This window comes from Cyanistes caeruleus, chromosome 8 (assembly GCF_971803275.1).
Source record: "Cyanistes caeruleus chromosome 8, bCyaCae1.hap1.1, whole genome shotgun sequence".
NCBI classification, from domain to species: domain Eukaryota; kingdom Metazoa; phylum Chordata; class Aves; order Passeriformes; family Paridae; genus Cyanistes; species Cyanistes caeruleus.
This window is the reverse complement of record NC_141708.1, coordinates 15,020,866-15,041,330: the sequence shown is the minus strand read 5'-3', so window position 1 is coordinate 15,041,330 and position 20,465 is coordinate 15,020,866. Positions and strand designations below refer to the sequence as shown.

At 37.8% G+C, this 20,465-nt stretch overlaps 2 long non-coding RNA genes across 3 annotated transcripts in view; one reads left to right on the top strand and one right to left on the bottom strand.

Annotated features, from left to right (window-relative positions):
* Positions 1–20,465, bottom strand: part of LOC147651884 (uncharacterized) — a 35,531-nt gene that overhangs the window by 4,407 nt on the left and 10,659 nt on the right. Inside the window, exon 2 of one of the 2 annotated variants that reach the window (XR_015289729.1) lies at positions 7,791–7,925. The exons of the other annotated variant lie outside the window; for it this stretch is intronic. This is a non-coding gene — a long non-coding RNA (uncharacterized LOC147651884). The remainder of the gene's footprint in view (positions 1–7,790; positions 7,926–20,465) is intronic. 2 annotated transcript variants of the gene reach the window in all.
* Positions 11,896–19,197, top strand: LOC147651886 (uncharacterized). Its single transcript, XR_015289728.1, has 4 exons — positions 11,896–12,247; positions 12,369–12,433; positions 14,472–14,562; positions 15,942–19,197. It is a non-coding gene; the product is annotated as an uncharacterized LOC147651886 (long non-coding RNA).

Below are 20,465 nucleotides of genomic sequence, written 5' to 3'. Positions count from 1 at the left end.
CACTGGAGGTTTTCAAGATGTGGTGGGACAGGCTGGAAATAATCTCATCTCTGCTCCCTTTCCTATGAAAGGCTGGACCAGATGACCTTTCAAAGTCCTTTTTTGCTATAGGCTATTCTGTAATTCTGTATTTTAGACAACAAATATCTATGGCTTCTATAAATTTGTATTAAGGCTATAAAAATATTATAATCAATTTAGAACTAGTTAATGGATTAAAGCTTCAATCACCTTTTGACTTTAATAATAATATGGTTCACTTCAGTTTGTATTTCTCAAAATTTTATTTCAAGAAATTTCCATCTTCAAACATGGCAGTAAGGATTATAAACTAAAATTTAATTTGCAGAAAATCAAATATTTCCAAGTATTTAAAAGAGAATCTCTTTACAACATAAAGGATGTGATCTTACAAGTTTACATATTTCCTTCCCAGATGCTGCACAGTATTTAAGAAAGTCTTCAAAGAAAAATAAATTGATTTATTATTGATTTATAAATAGCCAAAGTAATGAAACCTTCCTAAGAACTTTTATCCTTCACTCCTCTGCAAAGCTTTATTCACCTCAAGAATCTCACCCTTATTCCAATGAACCAGGTATATTCTGCCTGCTTTTCATTCAGTGCAACATTATTTTAAATAAATCTCCAGCATGTGAGTGCCACAGATCTCATAGGAATTGAAGTATATTCCAAATTTGTTTGGAAATAGATATAATTTCAAAAGTTACTATGGGTGCAATGACCAGATGAAGAGAAGCAGGGACAGCATTGTCACATAAGCCCTGTCTCCTCAAGTAGGCAGCAAAAAGAAAACATACACACAAAAAAAAACCACCACAAAAAACAAACCTCCAACCCTATACCCTATACAATGAACAGGTATCAATTTTTAAGGTGTCTGTTTTCATTGTTTCTCTTGCTTTCACAATCTCCTATATGAATTTATTGCAGGCTAGAAGTCTTATGCATTCCTTTTTTTTGCTTTCCTCTTCACCAGGTCTAAATCCACTTGAAAAGATTATCTATTGGGGTAGCAGGTGTTGGTGTAAGGAAAAGTTAAACAGGGAGCACCAGCTGCATCTCTCAGGACAGCAAGGGCCTGAGACAGAGCTGGGGTTTCTACTCCTGTGTCACACAGAACTGCACACTCTTCACTCTCCTTTACCATGGCTTTGGAGAGAACAACGGAAAAGAGGACAGATTTCTTGTAGGACTGTGGTTACATCTGTGGGCTGTAAGCAAAACAAAGCTCTTAGGAGTGTATACATACTGAACACTTCTGAATAGATCTCACTCTCTGCTGCTGGTGGGTCTCATCTCTTCATGAATCACAACTACCCACTCTGAAGATGCCTTGCAGAATATACCTATAGGAGATTTCCTTGGTTATGCAGGTTTCCAAACCTTGTCTTGGCAGCAGTTTCTGCTCTGCTTGCACATCAGCTGACATCTTCATTCAAATACTCAAATGACACCAAACTGCCAAATTCTGCCAGGAGTTCCTCTAAATTGTGTTGTCATGTTTTTATTTAAAATCTCTGATTGACTCTTGGAAGGATGTTTTTATCTGCTGTGAAGCAGATCCAGACTAAACCCTAGAAAAGCAGGCCTGAAAGAAACTACTCCTCTAGAAGAACTAAGCTGCCCTTCAGAGTTTGATATTCACCCAAAAGCCCTCAGGGACTTTTCTAACAAGACAGCCACCTTGTCTTTTCTGAGCTTTGGGGTTTTAGAGATAGACTCGATGAGGAATGACAGCTCTTAGTCACGGCAGACTCTGGAACTAACAAAATTCTTTCAGGTGACAGACAGAAAACTTGCTGCACCAAGTCCATGATTTTGTGGTACTGGGTATAATACACTTTTTCAAAAGTATTTTCCCTCTAAATACCTGTCTATTTTTTTCCTTCAATCATTTATTCATATTGAAAGTAGTTTTAGAACAATATAAGCAGGAGAGTTGCACTGTCAGGATTAACTTAACCAGTGTTACAGTACTAACAACTTAGCAATCACCAGAAGAAACAAAAATGCTTGATTCTGTTTTCACTGAAAGTCACAGCAAAATGCATGAATTTTTAGCATGAATACACCTGTGGTCCTAAAATTTTTATTACTCTAGCTTTGAATTTTAAAATTATTTCCTTTAGTAGTACCCTGCAAGTTCAAGCATCTTTTAAGTTCAGGCCATTATCCATTTGAAGACTTTAAAATATTAATAGCAGCTTAGTCTTACAAGTAATGGGCCACATATTTAGACAAAGTAACTCAGATGGCTTTTTCTAGTGGTATTTCCTTGTAATGTCCACCTTTGGTAGCTCTACCAATTAATTTTCTTTCCTCCCTGCAAATCAAAAGGACATTTGTTCATTATATCTTTGATTTTCTTTGTTTCAAATAATTTTGGCCTTCCATTTTTAGGACAAATTAGAAGTGAACTGTGATTTCCATGACGTACATATAAGAAATCATGCTTGCATTTCAGTCACAAACTGACTGAGCATCATTCCAAACGGCATTTGGTAAACAGCATATACATTAAATAGTCAGATCACAAAATCTAAAAGATAAGTAGGACACCTTATCTATTAATAAAGGCCAGATATAATCACAGACTGGTTTGGGTTGGAAGTGACCCAAAGATTGTCTAGTTCCACCCCTTCCACTGAACCAGTTGCTCAGAGCCCCATCCAGTCTGGCTTTGAGCACTCCAAGGGATGGAACAGACACAACTTCTCTGGGAAACCTGTAACAGCATCTCACCAGCCTCACACTAAAGAATTTTTTCCTAATTTCTAATCTAAACCTACTCTCTTTGAAGCTACTTCCCCTTATCACTACATGCCCTTGGCAAGAGTCCCTCTGCAGCTTTCTTGTAGACCCCCTCCAGGCACTGAAGGGTGCAAAACTTGGTGCTGATGTTCTCCAAGGGTGAATGGCCCAGCTCTCTCAGCCGTCATGGGAAATCCAACCATCAATTAAGGAGCCTGTTATTTTTGTTGTCCAATGCACGTTCCAGTTTCCATAATTTATTTTTCAAAGCTTCCAGGCTTTTTTCTCTAATTAAGGCTAACACCGTGTGTGTCAGAGAGAGAGAGCACAAGCAAGCACAAGGACAGAGAAAGAGAGCAGATGTGAACAAAAAAACCGCTGAAAATCATTTCCCATGGGCTTGAGCTCTAACAATGGAAACAATATCACAATAAAAAAATGTAGCTATTTAAAAAAATATCTACTGCAGTTCTGCTTTAACAATAATTCAACATATTTGCCAATGTATTTCCATCACTGGAAAATTCAAGTATTTCCAAGCACAGGAGCAAAGGAATGATAGTGCAACATGCATAAAGCCAAAGAGAAAGGCTTTCTTTCCCAACTCCAAGAGAATTTGCCTCTTCACCTTCTTTTGGCACAAAAAACATTGAGAAAGAGAATGTGGTCTGAGTATTAAAGAGGATGTTTGCATAGCTTCTTTTTTAAGGAAGAGGAAGGACCTATAATAGTAGATAAGAGATTGAATGCTGAGCACTTTGTAAAACTACTTTGTTTTGATTTGTTTTAATGATAAAATATCTGAAAGTCTAAATAAAAATCCCTTGTTTTCTTGATCCTCACCTGATGGAAATGCACATAGTCCTAACTGAGCTGGCTGTAACCCTGAGCTATTGCCTAGAACCAACAGAAAACATGCAGCATTTATAAATGACAACAATTTTTTTCTCTCTGTTACTATAACCTGAGGTATAATTAGTTGCAGAGAAGGACGAGGAAAAAGCAAAATTTTATAAATCCATTTCCAGTCCTACTGTCATAGACAGGACATGATATTACAAATTAAAAGCAGATTGTAAAACAATTAGATAAACCAACTGTTGTTCTCTTTGATTCATTAATACAGCCCTGCGTTGTGAATCTAGCCATAAAGAATGCTTATGCTATTGCTTAGTCAACTGCAGGCAAATGAGAAATAACATAATACAGGACTGGACCCTTTCAGCAGCAGACCTTCAGTGGTGGGTCTCATCTCTTCATTATTGCTGTAGTGGTAGAATCAGTGATGCTTTCTCATTATGTCCTTACCTGGTGCTAGCTCCAGCTTTAGAGCTCTCATCCCTAAGCAATGTTTCTGTGGCAGTTTTGGCACCTGTTCTTGCTTCCTATATGGCCTCTTCTTGCATTAAGAAGCCATTGCTGACTATTTAGAGTTGGCAATACTCTGGTAACAGGAAGCTTGTTGGGGTAGCAGGTGTTGGTGTAAGGAAAAGTTAAACAGGGAGCACCAGCTGCATCTCTCAGGACAGCGAGGGCCTGAGACAGAGCTGGGGTTTCTACTCCTGTGTCACACAGAACTGCACACTCTTCACTCTCCTTTACCATGGCTTTGGAGAGAACAACGGAAAATGGCAAGTGGACAGATTTCTTGTAGGACTGTGGTTACATCTGTGGGCTGTAAGCAAAACAAAGCTCTTAGGAGTCAAGATACACATACTGAACACTTCTGAATAGACCTCAGATTCACTCTGCTGCTGGTGGGTCTCATCTCTTCATGTATCACAGAGACTGGACTAGCTGACCCTCAAAAGATCTTCTCCAACCAATATTTCCATGACTCTGTGAATGCTTTGTTCAATAACTATTGATTTCTAAAGCAATATTAAAAGTTTTATTAAAAACAGTACATAAAAATTTAAGCATTTAGTGCAACTTACTCATCAGAACACAGTCAAATTTAATTTTGGAAGCCACAGAATACTGTTCCCATTTACTAATCAATGATCATTATCTTAGAGAGAAAAAAAAAAGCTATTTTTACAAAAACCTTGGTACTCATACTGAACTCCCATTGTTTAAATACAAATATTTTCTTTGTAGAACTAATACCATGATGGTTGTTAATATCTTAGGAAAGACAATAATTTCAGGTCCTAAATTATTGGCTGCTCTCGTATGATGATACACATAGATGCTTTATTAAAGACAGGTAAAAAAAATGCTTCATAGTTTCCACATCACATGAAAGCAATCAGACAAAATCACTTTAAATTGCCACAAAGGATTCAATTCCCTACTCCTTTAAATTTCATCACAATAATTTACAACTATTCAGAAGGTATGCAATCTGTTACCAAACTGGTCTGGTTTCATTTAACACCTAATTTTACTTTGCATATGTGCAAATTAATAGCTGAGGTGCAAACCAGTGGAGAATTAGGATTCAAGGCAGAGAACTTTGTCTGGTGATTAGAATTTCATAATGCACTTACAGAAAGGAAGGTCATCTTCCTAAAGTACACATAAAGTTATTTGAGACACTTAGTTCTGTAACCTGGCAAGAGAACAGAGGTTTGGGTTAGCCTGAGGATGTAAACTAGACAGGAGTTATTCACAGATGAGCGTCCAGGAATAGCTGCTCCCAGCTGTCTCCAGCTCTGTACTACTGGGATGTCCCAGGCAAAGCAGGCAGCAAAAGCAAAACACAGCAGAACTTAAGAGTCCACATTTCCTTGTGGAATTTGACTCAAGATCTAAAGAAATTACATATTGTCACAGGCAAACCAGTCTTAACAGTCAGGGAATTTATTTTAACTTAATTTACTGCCAGTTAACGTAAATTTACAAAGACTGATTCAAATATTAGGAAAGAGGAAGCATAAGTGATTAAATGAACACTTATGGAAATATCTTTCTTCCCCCTTGCTCAGGCTCAGTTTAAGCCAAACTCATACCTTCTCCCACTTGCAAGTTTCAACTTCCTTGAAAATTTCAGATTTCTCAATGACTTATGTTCTGCCCATCCTTATTTTCTCAGTGGGGTGACAGACAATGCAAAAGTTTGGCATCAAGAGTGTAATGGTCTCTTTCTGCAGTCTGGGCCAGGAAAATGAGCCACACCAAAACAAATGAAGATAACAGCAAAAAGAGATCTGAGTTGCAGGAACAGCTGGTCACCAGTATTTGTAGGGAGTAAGGAAGCTTTCTCCTGGGAAAACTAACTTGGCACAAAGCTTCTCAATATTTTTTGCCTTACTTGAAAGTACCGAAAGAAATTATAAAGTCCCTGGGAAAAGGAGTTGTCATGCAAATTTGCTGCAAGAACAGTCCGAGCCCCAGCAGGCAGATTCCAAGGTAACAGGGTGATAAAGGACTTGACAGCAAATTTAAAAGCTGTAAGGAAGAGCCTGTAGGATTCTGAACCACAGCTAAGAGACTGACCTTCAGCTTGATTGATTTAAAGGCATTTCAGCCTCAGAAAAAAGTGAAGGTCTTTCCATAAAGGAAAACAACATTTTACATAGTCTAGAAGGCAGTGTAAAGAAGCAGAATAGATAAGAGATAGCTGATGTGTGTAATCATCAGGCCAGCAAAAAACTAGATAGATGTAAAATTAATTTTCAGTGTTCACACTAACAGGGGTTATTACATGAAGTATCTAATTTGGGTGCCTAAACTCAGAAGTTTCAATGAAGAAACATAGTTTTCCAGGACTGTAACACCCAAGCATTCATTTCCTTTGTGTTCCCCTGCCTGTGACCCTATCTCTAGTTCAAAAAGCATCCACTCAACATCACTTTGTTCTTTCTCACTAACAAAATTAAACTGGCATCTAGTAGCAACATGCTGACAGGAAAGACCACCGAGATTTTTGGTATTGATTTCTTTGTTGCCAAGATTTCACTCATTCGTGGCACAACAACCTGCAAAATGTCAGTTGTTGTTTCCACATCAGGAGAGTCTTCTTACATGGAAGAATGCAAGATTACCCTGATATATCCATGCTAAATCAGGTGCCAAATGTGGTAGTGATGAATTACTACACTGTTCTGCATTGAGCAACTTACCTTGCTTTGTCAGCAAAGCAACCAAACTGAGAACACTCAGCTTCTAAAGCTCTTCTGCTTCTGAGATCTGAGCCACTCATACAGAGTTGATGGTGAAAATATTAATGAAAATATGCCACTACATAATCTTCTGAACAGCTTCTTTGGAAATAATTCACATCTAGATTAATAATTTCCACATAAGAGGTAATGCAAACTGGCTTTATCTTACTATTGTTTGCAGTGTGAGTTCTGTGCCAGTGGAGAATTCCACGATTGAATAAATAATACGTAATTTTTCATATCTGTGTTACCTGAAAGCAACAGATATTCTGTAATTCTAATTAGAGCAGACATGAAACAGTCCGTTTGACTTTAAGTAAAAATCAAAATTTATAACAAAGATCATGGTAATAAGTAAAATAATTTAAGACCCTATGGTGACAGATGCATGGCAAGTTTATATTATTTCAAGTTGTTAATATTTAAATGTGAAAAAATTATCCTTTCCTCGAAGTAAACTGCAATGTCAAAACAAATCATAATTGTAGTATGGGTTCTGGGGCTTAGACATCCAGCTTCTTGTGTAAAAAGTTTTATTTATACATTTTAAATCTAAAAGCAAGCAATCCTCTTATCTATTTTTTATTCTCACTTATCTCGTGCTGTTTTAATTTATCAGGACCTCAAGATAACCTAAATCTGTCCTATCTTTTCATTGTTTTAATTAAATTCAGAATAATAAAGGCAAAAGGAGTAGCAAAAACCCTATTTCAAGCAAACAAACCAGGAGTTTGCTGAGCTGGCAAATCTTCCTGGGCTCTCACAGCTTTAATTTTGACACTGAAAGTCTAATCAAGCTGCAGTTTGAAAAGGAAATGTTACTTTCTGCTGCTGGATTCGGTGCTGGTAATTACACACAGGGTTTTGTTGGGGGAAGGGAGAAATATTTGTGCAGATCCTCCTTACCTAAACTTGGCAGAATGCCTTCCTGCTTTTAAAAGTCCACTGAACAATAGCTTATTGTGCTGCACTTTCAGTTTTGTTAACTTTATGAAAGCAGCTCCTTGGCTGAGTTCAGCTCTTCTCCAGCTCAGCTCGGATCTGCGAATGCACATAAAGCAGAGATCTGACAATATAAACATTTTTTAAAGATTAGCCTAATGTTCCAAGGATCCTACAACAAGCAGAAAAACTTTGCACACTATAACATTAATGTAAAACATGTTTTGGAGCAAAATACAATTAAATTCTCTTTTGAGTAATAAATATTACAGTATTTGAATAGGACTGCTGCTCAGATGGACTGAATAAACTGATTCTTCTATATACCAGGAAGCATATGTTCCTTGACTTTAATGCACATGCTTTTACATATGGACACTAAATACAAAAGACCTATCTGGTTTGATTATAAAATCCTCAGAATGAGGACAACAAAACTGACAAATGTCATTATAAACAACAATTGCATCCTCCCACTAAATTTCTTGAAAAGAAGAGAAATAGTAGAACAGTCTGAAATTTGGTTTAAAGCCAGCATGACACCTTCCTGCAGAACTTGTTCTGCAGCTATATATGACTTTTTTTAAGGGGGTGTGGGGAGAAGGAAAATATATCTCTCTCAGCTCTGTAGAAAACCCAGGGGAAAGCCCAGAATTTTGCTGACTCCAGGTTTTCTTGGGACCGAATCTCTGCCCTGTCCTGCTTGGCTGTTTTAACAGCTCTGACTTATCTGCTCCTGGGGCAGTCACCTGGGGAAGAACGGCTGCTCCCTGAAATTCAAGGGCTGATCTTACTGCCTGTACTCAGCCTGGCTGGTTCCTTTCAAACTGCTGCTTGTGGAAGAATGCCCTGTTCAGATACAGGCAGGAAAAGCCAGCACTAAGTCTTATCTCACCTTCAGTGCTTTTAAATTACATGTGGAAATGACAGTGGTAATATTATTTCATCTCTCACACACCGAGATACTGTGCATAGAGCCTGGGAAGAAAGGGGGCTATGTCAGTGTTGAAGCATTATGAATAATACAAAGTTTGAGGTGTAGTGTGTGACTGAGCACACAGAGGATCTGTTCTGTGGGAGACCAGAAATCAAGCATTTGTTTTATCAATTCTCCAGCCTGTAGGCCTCACAATTAAAAATTCTTTACAAATTGGGCTGTTGGTTTAGATTCAGTGTCTTCTTGGCTGAGACCAGCTAAATAATTTCAAAATCCTACAAATGGACACTATTTTGGATGTTTTGATTTTATATCTCCCAGTAAGATTCTGGAACTCCATCTACCTCCTGCTTATAACAATTTACATTCACTTGTTCATTTCCTGCCTTTTAGGCTCTGAGTCTTAATACCTCAGAAACAACCACTCTGGGCATTGGGTCCTGAGGGTTTTTGTTGTTGTGTCTTTTTAAACACCAATCAAACACCACTGAACAGTTAGAAGACTATTAGGACTTCCAAAGTTCTAGAAAGCATTGAAAATGGCCTTTTGAAGTATCTTTTATCCAGTGCAACAGACCTACAGATTATCATAATTTATGTCTTGCCTGGGTTTGGACATAGAACTATGCCAAGGACTTGTATCTAGAGTTGATACTAAGAAATTTAATTCAAAATAAACCCCTGAGAATCTTTACACATCTGTTTCATTTCCCTTGGCTATTACTGCCATCTAGTGATACAATTTACAACAGTCAAAACTTCCCATTTAGAAATAATAGTCCATCAAAAGTATTTGGAAATGTGCAGAGTATATTCTAAAAATCTATGCTTCCTTTACTTGCTGATGCAATGCCCCGTGCTGGCATGCAATTCTATACATATTCAGTTTTGAAGGTTGGTGGTTTTCCTGTCTTCCCTATAAGAATGCACTTGAAGACCCAGATACTTACCCAAGAAGAAAACTTTTCAGAGCCATAGGAGTTGATAATGTAGCCAGCTTCTCTTCTGGCAAATGTCCCTTGAAATGGCCACATTATATACTACTGCACTGGTTGTTAATAAATTATTTATAATTATTTATATTAATATAAGTTGTGAAAATATTTGGGGTCAGGTAAAGAGAGTTAACCTCTTACTCTTTTCAAAGACCAGAAAGTGTCCCTTCTTATTTGAAGAGTAATCACTTCCCAAATCTCCTGCCAGCCTAACCTGACTCCTCAGATACCACCAGAGGCTGTGTGCAAATAGGGCACACAACCTTAATCATGAAGGTAAATTGACTATTTTAAACACTTCTTTGTCTGTGATTTGAGGCCTTTAAACCAGGGCTGATCTTTCTAAAGAATTCATTGGAGCTCAGATTGGCAGATGGGGTTTAGGAGGTTTTAATTCCTAAGCAGCAGACTAGTGATTTTCTGTAGCTATGTGCACTCAATTCATTTTTAGTCAGATCATCTCACTTACCTGCATGGTCAGACAATTCATGATGCTTCTGAGATCAAATCAAGATACACACAGAACAAAAAGATAATAACAACAAAATCTGGCACTTGGCATTATCACATCAAACATGTTCAAATTTGCTTTTGATTGTTAGTTGAATTGCTCATGAAAAGTCTTCCCACATAATTTTACCCTGGAGCAGCTCAGACTTTCTCCAAGCTTGTTGGAGGTGTCTGGATCACAGACCAAGCACAGGGTTTAGGCACAGTGAGCTCTATTAGCTTTTTCTTTGCAGGCTGATGTTTTTCCAAGTATGTTGGAGATGTTTCTCCTTCCACAGGCCTCTAGGGAATGTTTTTATACTCATTTTGCAGACGTCTTTCCTTGGTATTTTCCCTAGCTTTGATATTCTAAGGAATGTTGACATTAAGTAATCTTTGAGTCCTTTTTTCCAGCAGAAAGTTGTATTAAAAACACTTTGACTGTCATTATCAGAGTGAGCTGATGAATATTATCTTTTAATATTTCCAAATACCAGATGTCTTCCTGTATTTTTCAGTTCTCAGTGTTGAATCAAATACATACGTTTAGTTCTGATTTTAGATTTAACTCCCTGCACAAAATAAAACTGATAATTTAACACAAAGGTAATCCTATTGTCACATGTAGCAGCAACCTGAGTTCTAGATTACTTAATTAAAATCATCTCCAAAATCCCAGAAATCTTAGTTCTTAGATTAACAGCTTTATGCTATCTGGATAAATCTCACGGTGACAATACAAACAGGCAAATGCACCTCTGGTAATTAACTGTGCAAATTGGAAAGAAGAAAATGCAAAACAGTGTATTTTGTACAGTGGGTTTTCATTCTTCCTGGAATATCTTCAGATTTAGACACTATTAATAAATATATACTCCACCATATTACAGTGAGATATTCAAAATACACATTTCTAACCCAATGAGTAAACAGAAAGAATATGCTGCTTCTGAAATCAGAGGTGTCTTAGCATTGTTAATTAAATAGACAGATTACACTCTAGAAAATTTATGACTTCTTGCATTCATGGGTCATTGTTAAATTAACTAAACTGATGGAGTACTAACAATTCTAATTTACACTATTTTATGAGTCGCAACATGTCTAGTGCAAGATATGACTTCAAGTGATGGAAAAACATGCAGTACAAATTATCTTTTAAAGAAGCAATCTGCCAGTGTCAGAAATGCAAGTTGGGATAGAAAGCAGAAGCCTTGCTCATACAGAGAATTCTGTAACTTGTCAGAGCCAGTGAAATGGATCAGACTGGTGCTTTTAAAGCAGTGTTACCCAGGACTACTCCAGGGAATACAGACACTCAGCATTTACCTTAGAAATTAAATAAAAACAATAAATAACAGTTCTTTTTTTCTGAAAACAACTGTTGGGCTGTAGCAAAAAATAACATCCTGAGATGGTTTGATGTCAGGTCTTGAATTAAATCATGACCAGAACGGGGGATCGTTCCCCTTCAGACTGTAAACGTTGCTCTTTCTGCCTTCCCATTCTGACTCTCCCACACATCATACCCTGAAATGAGTCAATTCAAGTTGTTGAAAGAGAAGAAAATGAACCTAACAAGGAAAGAAATTTGTCTGTGATTTAAATTCCTGAAACAATTTATCCAGTGAGTGCTAGAGCTGGTGTCAGGGGGGAGGTGGGATCACCCAGCTGAGCCCAGCTGAGGAATAATTCACCCATTCTCACAAGAAGCAGCCACTACATTTCATCAGTCCTCAGTGCAACTTCATCCTCAGTCTGTGCTTCCAAATCCTCCATCCCATGTCACCTACACAGTGTTACACTCTGCTGTGTCTCAGTTCTGGTGCTTGTTCAACCAGGGTGCCGCCAAGAGTAAAATACATTAATTTTCTCATTGTCACTGACATACTTTACTGGGTTGCATTGCTTAAAAAAGAAAAGAAAAGTCAAAGAAGCTATGCTGAACCTGACCTAGTAAAGTGGCAGAGATGCTTGATCAGGGCACTTCAAGAAGCCAGGCTAGTCAATCATACTGGTTTAACCTGCCACTAAATTGCAGTCTCCCTCAGAATTAGAAAAACCTGTTTTCCTCTCAGTAGTCCCACTTCTCATTCCATTTCTTTCTTCATTTGTGTACAGAATGACAGACCAGAGCAGCTGGAAGATAGAACTGGGCCATCATTTGGAAGAAGGACAACTAGAAGGTAAGTGGGGAATACTAGTCCACCCTAATCCTAACCTTTCCTGCAACTGGGAAATTATCTGAGGCTCACAGCTTGAATTTTTCAATAGTAGATGTCACCAGCATGTAAAATTATTTCATTCTAATGATAATTGAAGAAACCTAGCTGGAAAAGATTACCATATTGTGATTAATTGAAAAACCAAGACTGAGTTAAATGTCAAGTTTAAAAATAGTATAATCTCATTAAACTGATTCATTATTTGCTGTAATAAAGGCAAATCTATTATAACTGTGTCCCTATAAAGCCAATAGGCCAGAAATTATAAAGTAACAGCATAAGAAATTATAAAATTCAGCAATAGCATATCCACTATAATCACAGTCTTTATAATATTTCATAAAAATTAATTAAAAACAAAATAAATATTTTGCCTTATGACAGTTGGCTACATATCTTCATATATTGAAAAATAAGTAACACAAGGTATAAGGAAATTTTTTTGTTGTTATAAATATGATTTTTAAAGCAAATATTTACATAGCAAGGGATTAAAGGAATGAAATATTTTGAGCTTGCAACGACAACAGAGCTGCAGTTTGTTCAGCTACGAAGCTGAGACATGCAGCAATCAGATACCGAGCACAGCAGATCTGCAGTGACCATCTCTGGGTCAATTCAGAGCTCACTCTCCTCCAAACCTTCACCAGTTCTCACTGTGCAGTTGAAAGTGATTTGGCCAACCCAGCTGGGGTCGTTGTGGTGGAACAATCTCAGGATGGGCCCTTGTCTTCCTCCAGGTGCAGTTCAGTGTCACTGACATGTCCATGAAATGCATCAAGCTCACCCCAACAAAGATCAGCTTCCAGGTGGAACAGACATTCCAGGTCTTTCTGCCCAAAGCAAGGTCAGCTTTGAGGTCAGATGAAATTACCTGGAGTTTTATCCCTTTAGTTATTGAAAACTCTGTCCCAGGACAGAGCCTGTCCAAGTTCTCTGTGCAGCCTGCTCCACTGTTGATGCAAACCTGCCCTGGAACAGGATGGCTTAACTATTCCCTTTGTACAGTCAGACACTACTGGGCATCACAAACCACTAAAGGACTATGGAGAATTTTGGTGTAAAAAAGATATTAAAGTCTGATTTCTAGCAAAAGTGAAATAAATTAAAAAGTTAATGTATGTTCAGCAGAGAAGCCTCTTCTCTTACACTGGCCATAAGGGATACAATAAGAGAAGCACTACTCTATAAATACTCTTTGAAATACTGATGATTTCTCTGCCTATATTTCTAAGAGCAAAATCACCCAAAAAAGCAGGATTTTTTTCTTGTTAACTCTTTTTTTTTTCCTCTGATCTAGTATTCTTTGTGAGAGGTGACCTAAGACATTGAGAAATTCTGGACAGCTGCTAATTTAGCTAACATCCATAAAGGCAGTTTTCTCTTAAAATTCAGGTGGCTGTACATCTAAATGAAACAAGGCTGAAAACAGCAGGTCATAATTATTTCACTGAGCAAGGTCACCTGGCAAATTGCAGCTGAAAAAAATATATAACGAACCAGCTGGATCAAAATCTTAGAAGATTGCTCACATGAATGATGAAATTAATACCTTTGTAATTAACTACACACAAATACTCCTTCTGAACACTGGAAACCAGGCTAAGACCCAAATTAAAAAGCCGAAGCACTCAGAGGATATTCTATCTATATTTAAATAAGTTCCTATCTAAATAACTGGTTAAAAAGAGCTCTACATTATTGCCTTCCTTAAGTGTCTATTTTTCCCTCCGTGGCACTGGTTAAAAGAAAATAGTATTAAGAATTACTACCTTAATAATTTCTGAATTCATAATTTCATTTCTATTAGAAAATATATTACATAAGACAATGTCAGAAATAGACAATTGGACTTCTTATTATTGAAGTAGGATAAAATACTGAAATCTTTATGTTTTCAAGGAAAAGCAATCTACTGTGAAAAGAAAAAAAAACCCAAGTTTTATACTGAAAATGTTGAAAGTAAATATTGATAGTGGTTTGTGTTTCAACTTTGCAGCTACCAGAGACCAACAGGGTTTCACGTGTTTTTGCTGTAACTCAGCTGCAGAGGAGCTGTTTAGGCTTGAGTCTCACTGAGTGATACAAAGGTAAGAAAATACTAGATAACAGAGAATTATCTCATTCCTAAGGAATAGACTAACAAGAACCAACAGTGAGAAGTGAAAAAAGAAATGCAAGGTGATTAATCATGGTGAGGGAGAGGGGAGAGGGATTACCAAGAAAAATAAGGGTCCCATCTTTTGACATTTCAGTCAAAATGAGGTAATCTTTTGAAAAAGACAAACTACAGTGAAAAAAGCAGCAGGATCAACAGCAGAGATGAGCAGACATAAGAGCCTAAGTGATCACCTCCTATTAAACCTTCTAGGGCATCTTGTTGCCTCCAGATCCAGAAATTCCTTCTCATTTACAACGTTTTGCTTCAAAACAAAAATCATACTTTATAAGTTTCAGAACACTTTGTAATGTAGTCATAATAGGGGAGAGGAAACTGTATTAAGCCAGTTCTTAACTGAGGGAGAACAGCAGATTAATCCCAAGAAGGGTTTTCCCTAAGGTATAACATCTGCACAGAAAATTCATTCTAACAAGTAGATATAAATTTATTCCCTACATTTTCTGGCAAGATGAAGTTTCTGTCTACGAATTTGAGGATGAAAATGTCAATAGTATAATTGAAATGACCAATTTTTAGACAACAATTCTGATGATTTTTGTGTAGTCCTGAATTTCACCTGATTTCAGAGCCTGATTTGATAAGTGTTTTGCAATTTCCAGGAAGGAAGGGCATAACATAAATAGCTTTTGATATTCTTTACATCAATACTTTCCATATAATAAGTTCTTTCTGAAAAAAAAGGAAAATTTTTCACAACAAATAAAATGTCAGGGTTATCAAAGTTCTAGTTCATATTACAAGCTTCAAATCCTTGCTTTTATTAGTGTATTTTTTAAGAGACACACACATATACTAAAAATGAATGTCATTTTCTGTGAATAAACCATTTTCAAAGTAAATTAGGTGGAAACATACACAAAAAAAAAAAAAAAAAAAAAGACATAATATTGAAAGGCCTTTAAGCTCTACACAGACTGAAAAAAAATCTTATATTCAGGAAACCATTTTAATAGTTTCTCTGTCTTTCTGTCCTTGTCAGGACACTTTCACTAGCCAAAATAGTGTTCAATGTTTTTCTGATATGTTTATGACACACTTGCATCACCTGACGTACTTCAGAACTTGGCATAAAGAGTTAAGATTTGAAACCACTTTTAAGAAGTGAATGCTTACTGCACAAAAGGAAAATATTTTCCTTTTTGCTGTTTATCAGTCTCTCCCAAAACAAAGTTGTTGCAGATGGTACAGAGGCTGCTTGGACATAATGTCAGCTAGAGATACTGCTAGACATGGGTTACATTTGTTCACAGTCTGAAAGAGTTTTCTTGTTTTCTTTCTTTGTTTTAGGAGCTCACGGTTCTGCTACAAAGGCATAGAAGTCTGTTACAATTCATCTGTTGACAGAAGAACAGACCATTGTGCAATCCTGCCCTGGATGAATCTTTTGGGACACTTCAGCCATTACCCAGGAGTAATTAGAGGAGTCACTAAAGCAAAATTAAAAATTATCTGTACACATAGCTACAGAAGTGTCAGGAGAATCTTAGACTCAGGTGAAGGAAAAATAGTAAAATCAGAGCTGAATAGATCTATTTGGATAACTTCAGCAATGTCTTGGCCTCATTAGATCTACTAGAAATACTAATTTTCCTTCACAAGAGGCACAACCTTTTCTTGATGTCCATCCATTTCCATCTGCCCTTAGTACATAACTTTCTTTCACATACCCTGTATGAAGTGATCTAATTTACATGTGTATAAAGCCAGCTTCCTGCCTTGTCAAAAGGTGAAGTTGTTATATTACTCTCTCATTAAGTGAGGAGAATCTTTAAATCAGAATGTAATTTTCTGTAAATTTTCAGCAAACCAAGACCAAATCCTGAAGGCCTAAATAAAGTAAATTTTGGACCTCATGCCACTGTAGGGGTCATGCTGATACAAAGGGGCAGAATATGTCTCAAAGCAACAGGAAAGTTCAAATCCTTATAAAATACATTTACTCTCATGCAGTTATCAATAAATATTCCCCTTCTTCAACTTCACATCTCAGCCCCCTTCATGACAGTATAAAGTACCTTCTAGTTATTTAATACTCCCCTGGTTAAATATAAAATCCAGACATTTTCACTTTGCTTTATGTTTCCTTTTTTTTTCTCTTTCTACTTGCACACTCTTTGCTATGATTCTTTCCTAATAAAGGCTATTAAAATCATAGAATCATAGAGGAGTTTGAGCTGGAAGGGGCCCTGTACAGGCCATCTAGTCCCCATCCCCTGCAGAGAGCAGTGACATCTTTATCCAGGCCAGGTTGCTCAGAGTCCCATCCTACCTGACTTTGAATGCTACCAGGGCTGGGCCTTCTGCCACCCCTCAGAGCAGCCTGGGCCAGTGTTTTAACACCTTCATTGTCAAATGCCTATTTCTTATGTCTGGTCTAAAAATGGCACTCCTTCAGTTTAAAACCGTCACCCCTTGTCCTATCACAACAGGTCCTGCTAAGAAGTTTGTCCTTGTATTTCTTGAAGTAGGTGCTACTTCAAGTACTGAAAGACTGCAAGATTTCCCTGGAACCTTCTCTTCTCTAGGCTGAACAATCCGAACTTTCTCAGCCATTCCTCATAGAAAAGATGTTCCAGGGAGGTGTTCCTCTTGTCATCTTTGTGGCCTCCTCTGGATTTCTTCCAACAGGTCCACATCCTTCCTGTGCTGGAGCCAGGGCTGGATGCAGCCCTGCAGTGGGGTCTCAGCAGAGCAGAGGGACAGATTCCCCCCACACTCACTCCCTGCTGCCCACACTGCTCTGGCTGCAGCCCAGGACAAAATTGGTTTTCTGTGCTGCCAGCGCTCATTGCTAGGTCATGCCCAGCCCCTCATCCACCAGGCACCCTCAGGGCAGGGCTGCTCTCATTCTGGGCAGGGCTGCTCTCATTCTGCTCATCCCCAGCCTGGAGTGATACTGGGAATTGTTCCAACACAGGTGCAGCACCTTGCTGCTGGTCTTATTAAACCCCACAAGATTCCCATAGCCCACTTCTCAAGCTTGTCCAAGTCCCTCTGGACCATCCATCAGGGGTGTCAATCACAGCACTCAGCTTGGTGTCTGCTGCAAATTTGCCGAGGATGCCCTTGATCCCTTCATCTATGTCACTAATGAAGATATTAAATAGCACTGGTCCCAGTACAGGCCCCAGAGGAACACCACTTGTCACTTATGTGCACTGGGGGCCCAGACATTAACCAGTTCCCTCTGGGTGCAACTGTCCAGCCAATTCCTCATCCACCAAACAGTCCAGCTTTCAAACACATCTCTCTCCAAATTCAAGAGAAGGATGTTATGTGGGGCTATGTCAAAGGCTTTACAGAAGTCCAGACAAAACCCTTCCCTTGCCCACTGATGTATCTGCCTCTCCCTCACAGAAGGCCCCTGGGTTGGGCAGGCAGGGTTTACCCTTGGTGAAGCTGTTCTGGCTGTCCTAAATCTCCTCCCTGTTCTCCATGTGCCTTAGCAGAGCTTCTAGATCCAGATCAAGATCCATGATCTTCCCAGGCACAGAGGGAAGGCTGAGAGGGCAACTGGTCCCAGGATCTTCCTTTCTACCCCCTTTAAAGATGAGAACAATGTTTCCCCTTTTCCAGTCACCTGAGTCTTCACTGGAGTGCTATGACCTTTTGAATATCACAGAGAGGGGATTGGCAGCTACATCACCCAATTCCCTCAGGACTTTGGGATGCATCTCATTCCTCGAGTGGTCAAGAACACAGTCTTTACTAGCAGCAGGGAACACTTCTCTGCCACAGTCCCCATCCTGCTGTCCATCCACTCTAGAGATGTGGTAAGAGGGGCTGTCACTGATGACTGAGGGAATTCTGGGATGCACTTTAGCTAGTACTTGTTCAAATTCTATATTTCAAAAGCAGAAATGCAATGTTTCCAGTATTAGTTTTAGTATAACCATTATTCCATGCTAGTGCATATATAAATTATTGCAAAACTGTATTTAAACTAAGATCTGAAAACATATCATGAGGGCACCAAAATGATGCCCTTTCTGAAAGAACAGATATAAAAAAAAAAAATGTTCTTAAAAAGCAGGTGAGAGGACTGCTTATCACAAGCACCAAATATTAACAAGGAGTCTACAGCAAGTATGTCCAAGTTAATATTCCCTAATGACCTAAACATAATACTAAAAAAAATCTGATGTCCTAAAATATAAATTGTAATCACCGTAAGCATAATACCTTTGATAGGTTTGCAGCAGGTTTCAGCTACAAGTAGAAAAAAGGTCTTCAAATACATGGAACAAATATGAATTTCATTCTTACTCCATTTAATTATTTTATTTTGCTGATTATCCAAAACTGAGCCTGAAGCAAGGATTGCCTAAGATGGGGATACTGTATTTTTGTCATGCTCAAATTAAATGCCTGAATGGAACCTTGCTTTTAGAACAGGGGTGAACAATATAATAGCTGAAAAAAATCTGTCAGACTAGAGAAAATACAGGTAAACTGTATTTGTACTCAGAAATTTTAGAACAAACAGGTCTGCTGTAGCATTGCTTCAAAACCACAGTAAATAAAATTTAACTGCCGACAATCAGTTAAGAGCTGTTGACCTCTTCATATCCATAACTTCAACATTGTGTCATACTGTTTTCACAAGAATGCTCTCCAAACAGTTTTCAAGGTTAATTTTGCTGTTACTCCCTCTGGCAGGATAAGCAGATAATTCTGTCTCCTCACTAATTTCTTTCCCAGCTTCTTTGATATCAGTAACTTATACTCATGTTAAATGAAGTTTCCATATTTTGCCAGGGCTGCTGTTTGAATTTGCCTGTTACATTTCTAAAGGTAATATTGATACTTCAAAGGATGTAGCAAAAACATTGTCTGCTTCTTGTTAGTGAGATTGCTGAGAATGATGTATACCTTCAGTGACAACATTGTAGGGCAAGCTGCTCTATTGTTCTCCATTTCTATTTCTGAGTAATTAAAATTGAAGAGGATTTGCTTGAACCTAATCAAAAGCATTCCTCCTGTGGCTGCATAACAGATTGGGGAAAAATATAAATCTCATGGTCACAATGTCCAGCATTAAGATATAAATTAACTGTATAAATGTTAAAGCTTTATTTTTCAGATCATAGCCTTCAAAAAGTGTTCCATTCCTTGCATTACTCACATTGGTAATTCTACTGAAATAAGACTATTCTTCTAAGTGTTAACATGTAAAATTGTTTCATTTGTGGCCTGTGAAGCTTTTGGCTACGGTCAGTTTAGTTGTTTACAAAACAAATAGATTCAGATTTAAACTAAAAAAATAAGTTTCTAAATACCAAAATATGAATTTTGTTCAATGAACAGCACAAAAACTTTAAGGCCTGCTTCTATGAATCAACAGTTTCACCCCACAAACCTTTAATCATTCACATCATCTGGGGATTTGTCTGCAAGAGATGCAGGAGAGACTTTACACTTGAGGCTGACAGGTTGTTCAGAGGTGCTACTGCCATTTACTAATCAGTCAGGAAAATACTTGACATACTTGAAGTCTTATGAGCTAATACATGTATTTACAGGTGAAAGTAATCCTCACATTTTATTAACATGCAGGTATTATTCCACATCTGAAATGCATTCTTTTTACAAAATTTTATCAATTTTAAATTAGAGACAAAACCTGACGTGTGTAAATGGCACACAAAGCAGCACCACTGTTCTGAGCCAAGGCACAGAAAAATTCCTGCAACTCTGGCTTTTTATACTTTGAAGATGTGGTGCTGCAGTCAGGCCAGCAAATCTTGTATTCTTGTTTTTATGAAAATGGGAAACCTATTTCCACTTGTTTTTTTTTTATTAATCCCCTAC